This window comes from Pteropus vampyrus, unplaced genomic scaffold (genome assembly GCF_000151845.1).
Source record: "Pteropus vampyrus isolate Shadow unplaced genomic scaffold, Pvam_2.0 Scaffold315, whole genome shotgun sequence".
In the NCBI taxonomy this organism is placed as follows: Eukaryota; Metazoa; Chordata; class Mammalia; order Chiroptera; family Pteropodidae; genus Pteropus; species Pteropus vampyrus.
The window spans coordinates 728,674-734,612 of NW_011889096.1; the positions used below are offsets into that span (position 1 = coordinate 728,674).

The 5,939-nt window shown below is 42.3% G+C and overlaps 1 pseudogene; it reads left to right on the plus strand.

The window, feature by feature from the left end:
• The first annotated feature begins 4,501 nt into the window (after positions 1-4,501).
• LOC111730467 lies at positions 4,502-4,620 on the plus strand (annotated as a pseudogene).
• The last annotated feature ends 1,319 nt before the right edge of the window (positions 4,621-5,939 follow it).

Here is a 5,939-nt window from a genome sequence, read left to right on the forward strand (position 1 = left end):
TTCTAACTAGTTTGTGAAAGATAAAGTAATTATTAATTAAGCTGTTTTATATATTATGTATTATTTATATTTTGGAGGGGTTCTCTAAAATTCAAGAGCTTTAAACAGACTGTCGCTGTGATACATTTGCCTTAAAATTTCATAAGGCACAGGCAGCTGTGATAATCTACTCCCGTTTTACCCCTTACTGTGAAATTTGTTCACAAATTGTATAGAGTGAAATGAATGCACACAAATACGCGGTCGATTATTAAAAATGCTGAAATGCAGTTACCGAGAAGAATACCTCACGAGTGTCTTCGCCTGTCAAGACCCCTCAGAAGAACAGAGTGGCGGGGGGTGGGGGTCGCTACCTGAATTCTGTTTTGAGGAGTCAGACCGAGTGCCCTCTGCATGTGGATACCTCCCTGGGAAGGATACGTGCCTGTCCCCAGAATGTCCTTAACATATGAGAGAACAGTAGCATGATCTGCTGGTGTCAGGTGCCACGTGCAGTACACTTAGCCTGTGGGCGCAAAGAAGGCAAGCAGACGAAGGAGAGAGAAGGTACTGGAGCAAGAATACAGGGGATTCGTTAAGCGAGGCTCAGAGCATCTCGGAAAGACACAATTGGCGGAGAAGCAGCGTCGATGTGTTTTGAGGACCGCAGGTCACAACGCCGTCTCTACTCCGTGCGGCTGGAACGTTACATTGCAGAAAGTCCCAGAAGCATTCGAGGAGGTCGTGAGTGAAACAGGGCCCTGGGGACGTCTGAATAAAAGAGGATCCTTACGAAACTCAGCCGTCGGGAACCATCCGCTTTGTGTCAGGGAATCGATGCTATTGATGATTCGAGCGCACATGAAAGCACCTGTAATGATGGGCAAGTTTGAGCGTAGCGAACCTTTTAGACTGCTGGGGATTCATTTAACACCTTCCAGAAAACTGGAGATTGTGCAGGAGAGCAGCCTGGGAGCTTCATGAGTTTAGCTGTTTTTCCAATCGAATTTCTCGTTCTCAAAAATTTATGAAAACATGTCTTTTCCAATGTGTGACCGGCTTCAGCGTTCGTTGACCACACAAGGAGCGAACAAGTGTGCTGATTACGCAGAGGAGCGGCCACCAACACCGCGTCCGGGGACCGGCGGGAACGGCTCTCCCTGCAGACTTGCAAACACGCCTCATCGCACAGTCGGCGGAACGAGACCTGGTTCGAGGGGACGGCTGTGTTTGCTTTGTTCCCACGGCACGCGCACGGTGGCGTGGCCTCGCGGGACACGTGCCGTGGATGCGACCGCCTGCAGAAAATGCAGGCGACGCTGACCCCAGGGCGTAGGGCTCGCGGACCCCGAGGCATCGAAGACGTGGCTGTGTCGCGACAGGTGATGCGCACGCATCTGAAGGCGGAGGACACTTCCACGGGTGACCTCGAGACTCGGGCTGGGGCGAACACTGTGTGATTGCGGCTTTCGGTAGTGTGGCCGCTCGTCAAAGCGGCATCTGTAGGCGATACGGGCTGGGACCCGGTGGCCCCTGGGGAAGGCTCAGACTTCAGAGGTTCGCAGGCCGGAACGCAGACCTGGAAGGCTGTCCCTGTGCGTCCTTAACCTCCGCTCCCATTCTGGGCTCCACCACGAGTTTCATGCTCGCCTCGTAGACCACCTTGTGACTGTGTTGGCAGCGAAGATACGGACCTCACTGCCTCTGCAGATCGTGACGCGCTGCTCACCAGGCCTCCTGAGACCGACAGGAGGTGTGGTGACACGCATCAGCTGACCGCCTGTCGAATGTGTCTCTGCTGCTGACGCTGTTTTGTCCTGTATCACTTACATTTATTTTTTATGTTTATCACGAACTGTCGTCATGTTTTCCCATCGTCGTTTTCCATGCGAGTCACGAACACCGATTTCCTCTTTAACACATAAGGAAAAGTAGCCGCTCATTTCACAGAAAGACCAGGACAAGGGAGACTAAAATGAGGGAAAAAAAAAAAAAAGTTTTAAAAGACGGTGAGTACACCTAGTCACGAGCAAGAAATTTAGCGTTTATTTTGTGTTCTTAGAAAATTCCAAGCCATTATTTCATCTTAAATCAAGAACAGTTTTCTATGAAATCCCAGGAATCAAAACAGGACATAGTTGTAGAAATTTGAAATATGATGGATGATTATTTTTAAATATAGAGGGAATTAAAAAAATAGAGTCAGTTAGACTTTCTTTATTCTTAAATATAGAGGGAATTGGAAAAACAGAGTAAGTCAGACCTCTTTATAAAAGACAGTGCATTTGTCAATACGTCGATCAAAAAGAAGAAAATGATTGAAGAGAAAAATGGACAAAATGAGAAAAGACGGCGCATCCACGAAGTCAAATACCTGTCTTCACAAAAAAAAAACAAAAAAAAAAACGCAGAGAATATTACTGAAAGATTAGGAGGAAAAATCATTTCTATGTCCTGAAGAAAAATTGAAATTTTAAGAGTGGATCTTACAGGAAGAGAGAGGGCGAAGGAGAGAGAGGATGGAGAGATCTCGGAGGTGGGCAGAGCAGGGAGGTGGGGAGCGGGGAGGGAAGCGAAGGCCTCAGTCCGGTGTTCATGACTTTGAGGGTTTGAAAACCCGAGGCTCGTCTAAATATCCACCCAATGCGGCGTCGAGAAGACAGACCCGCAATGCCTTCGCAAGTTCGAAAAGCGAGTTTTTAACTTAGAGTCGTCTATGCAATCAGGGAACGCAGGTCAAAACAAAGACACGGAGACTCAGAAGGTTTACGGCCGACTTCTGTGTATGAAAAAAACTGGACTCAAGCGGGTCCCTTCGTGGCGATGGCATTTTCGTCCAAGGGCATCTGGCGACGACCTGCCCAGGGAGGTTGTAATTTCAGCTTCTGATCACGGTGTCGGCATTCCTGGCATTCATGTTAGAATTAACATATGAAATGTAAACGAGATTTACACATGTTTATCAAGGGCAAAGAAAATGGTAGAACTCCGGAAAACGTAAAAATGACCCGTTTCTTCCCGCCAGAGCTGACAAAACCTGAACTTCTCTAAGCTTTCCTTTTTACATTTTGAAGAATAAATAAATGGATGAGGCATAAAATACTTCAATCGACCATCAGGATTTTAAGGACAGAAAGTCATAAAGTTCAACATTACAAAACCCAGAAATAATTATATAAATAATTTTATGCCTTCTCTACATATGTTAAGTTTTTAAATATTGTACGTGTGATAAGTCGCATCATTTTAAAACTCGGTTTTCGAATGTCCCCTCCTGGGTTCTGCCTATGATCTCCGTCCTTCACGATACCTTTGGTTTAAATTAAATGTGCCCGCGATTCCCTTTAATAATTAGTACTTCTCAAAGCAGTTTTCAAAAATTCCTTCAAGGAAAGAACAAAGAATCCCCACTGTCTTGGATAGCTGGCATTTTATTTCAATGTAATTATAACACTCACAGCTGGACACAAACTCCCTAAACATGGAGTGTTGATTTAATGCATTGTGTCATGATTATACCAAACCATCCTAATCAAAAATAACAAAAATACTTACTGACGAAACATATTGCATGGGAACACAAAATGCATAATAGTTAGATTTACATGTTTATTACATGTTATAGTAATTATAATTCACATCGACGATGCGATGTAAGGAAAATCAATAATATCTATTTTTATTACATTATTTTTCTGCAGTGAACATGCAACATTTCTGTAATGCAATATGTGATAAAGATCAAATTATGGAAAATAAACACATTATAGAAAGGCGGACTATCTCCCATGGGTACTAGAAAAGAACACGCCCACTTAAAGAATGCTAGATTTACAACTTCTCACCCTAAACTTGCTATAGGAACTTACCTGCTCCACTCTGAGATAATAAAGTTTACAGGAGGCGTGGTTAAATGCCAGATTGAACCAAGACGAACCTCCCTTGCCCACGAAAATGTAGAGAATGAAAAGAAAAACGGATGATAGTATAGCTGTTTGGAGAGTTAAAAATCAAACCACAGAGCACATAACATTTCATTAGAAACGTTACAGAAAAAAATGTTAAAAAAAAGGAAGAACATTTTCTACCACCTGGTAAAAAGTGCCATACACTATATTTTCAGGAAAATAACCATAAAAATTTAATGGCAGTCAACAATTAAACCGACTTTTATGAAGTCAGTAAGTTTTGTAATGTCATCTTTAAAATTTAAAATGCTTATTTAAGAAACACCACACATTTATATGAATATATGTGGATTCCAAAAAAATCAGCTAAATAATTTGTAGTGATAATAAATCAACTAGGGAGGTGGTATACACAGCGATGTGGACAATAATGACCTTCATTTGTTTACATACTAAATCTCACAGTATCCCATGTGGTAGAATATTTAAGTTCCACAAAATTGCACCGTCCATATATTTTCTCCATATTATTTATGTTATGACTTGGAATATATGATTTTAAAATCAACATGCAGAAGAAAGTAATGTCAAACGTCCTTTAAAACAAAAGACGGGTCTACGGCCGTGCCACCCCGAACAAGCCCGATCCCGTCTGATCTCGGAAGCTAAGCAGGGTCGGGCCTGGTTAGTGCTTGAATGGGAGACCACCTAAGAAGACCAGATGCTGTAGCCGTAAAAAAATAAAAAAATAAGGGATTGTAAGCTGACAAGGTCCTTGCAATCTGCGAGGTCAACCAAGGGTTGCCTTGACTAAAAAACAAATAAACAAAAACAAAAAGATGGTTCTTTTCCCCCCAAAATTCTCGGAACCTATCAGAAATTCTTACTCTAATGCCTTCAAATATTTGAAGAAAAACTGCATAGCTCAGTAATTCAGGGGACGGCCACTTGCTGGTCACAAGTTTGTAAAGATTAGTATCTGTCATTAGGAATTAATTTGAGGTGATGAGTCCAGTAGCAAGTCCAAAGATAATGGTCACAGGACACGGTAGCTTTTACGAAGCAGCCGTTTTCCTGCACGGAGACCCATCACGAAACCCAAGTCCGACGTCAGCGTGGCGTTTGCCACCAGCAAGATGACGATGTTCCAGCTGCTTTGGGTCAGGAGAATCCATCATTCTCTGCCGCTATGTCGCCCTAACTCACACAAAGACATCAGCATCCAACTTCGCTCGTCAAGTCCTACGACGTCCATGACATGCTGGACATCTGTGCGTGTGCTCAGGGTGGCAAACACAGTAACAGTTTCCTCCAAGTCACAGGCTCGCAGCCCAGTGGATGGCTGTCGAGAGCCGTGTTTTTTCGGCAGATCCCACCCATCTCATTTTTCCCAAGAATAGCTTTTTTTTTTGCCAGTAATTTTACTTTGAAGGATCAGTTACCCAACAGGGAAATTATAAAGCTCAAATCCAGATCTAAAAGTGGACGAATTGCTCCTTCGTCAATTTTTTTTGTTTGTTTTTCTTTCAAAAGTTAAGGAAACGCTGTTTCGTGGGGAAAAAAATGCAACAAGGCAAGCTGGAAAACTGCAAGCTCAAAATCAATATTTTACTAAAATCAAGTAAATAAAACATAAATGTTATACTATGATTACGGAATAAAGAACCTTTTTATAGATTTTTTTTTACTATGCTCGTTAGTGCATATATCTAAATTTTCAGTTATTTTTTAAACATTAACACATTGAATGATTTTTAGTGGACTCAAGGATCTATCGCTCACCCTACGCGCTAATATCTTTATTTAAATGCTTAGAATATAAAGGCGTCAAGTCTCAAATTTATCTCTGGAATCGACAAAACAGAATCAAAGCTAACGCAGGGTTTCTGTGAAAATCAACGTCAGCGATAAACTACAATAGAAACGACAAGCACTAAGACCCGGTGAGATGATCTTGATGAATAAGAATATACTGAGAACTTACACCACTAGTAATTACAACAATACTTCAGCAGTATGTTACAGACACAAAAACAGACATGACGATTAATG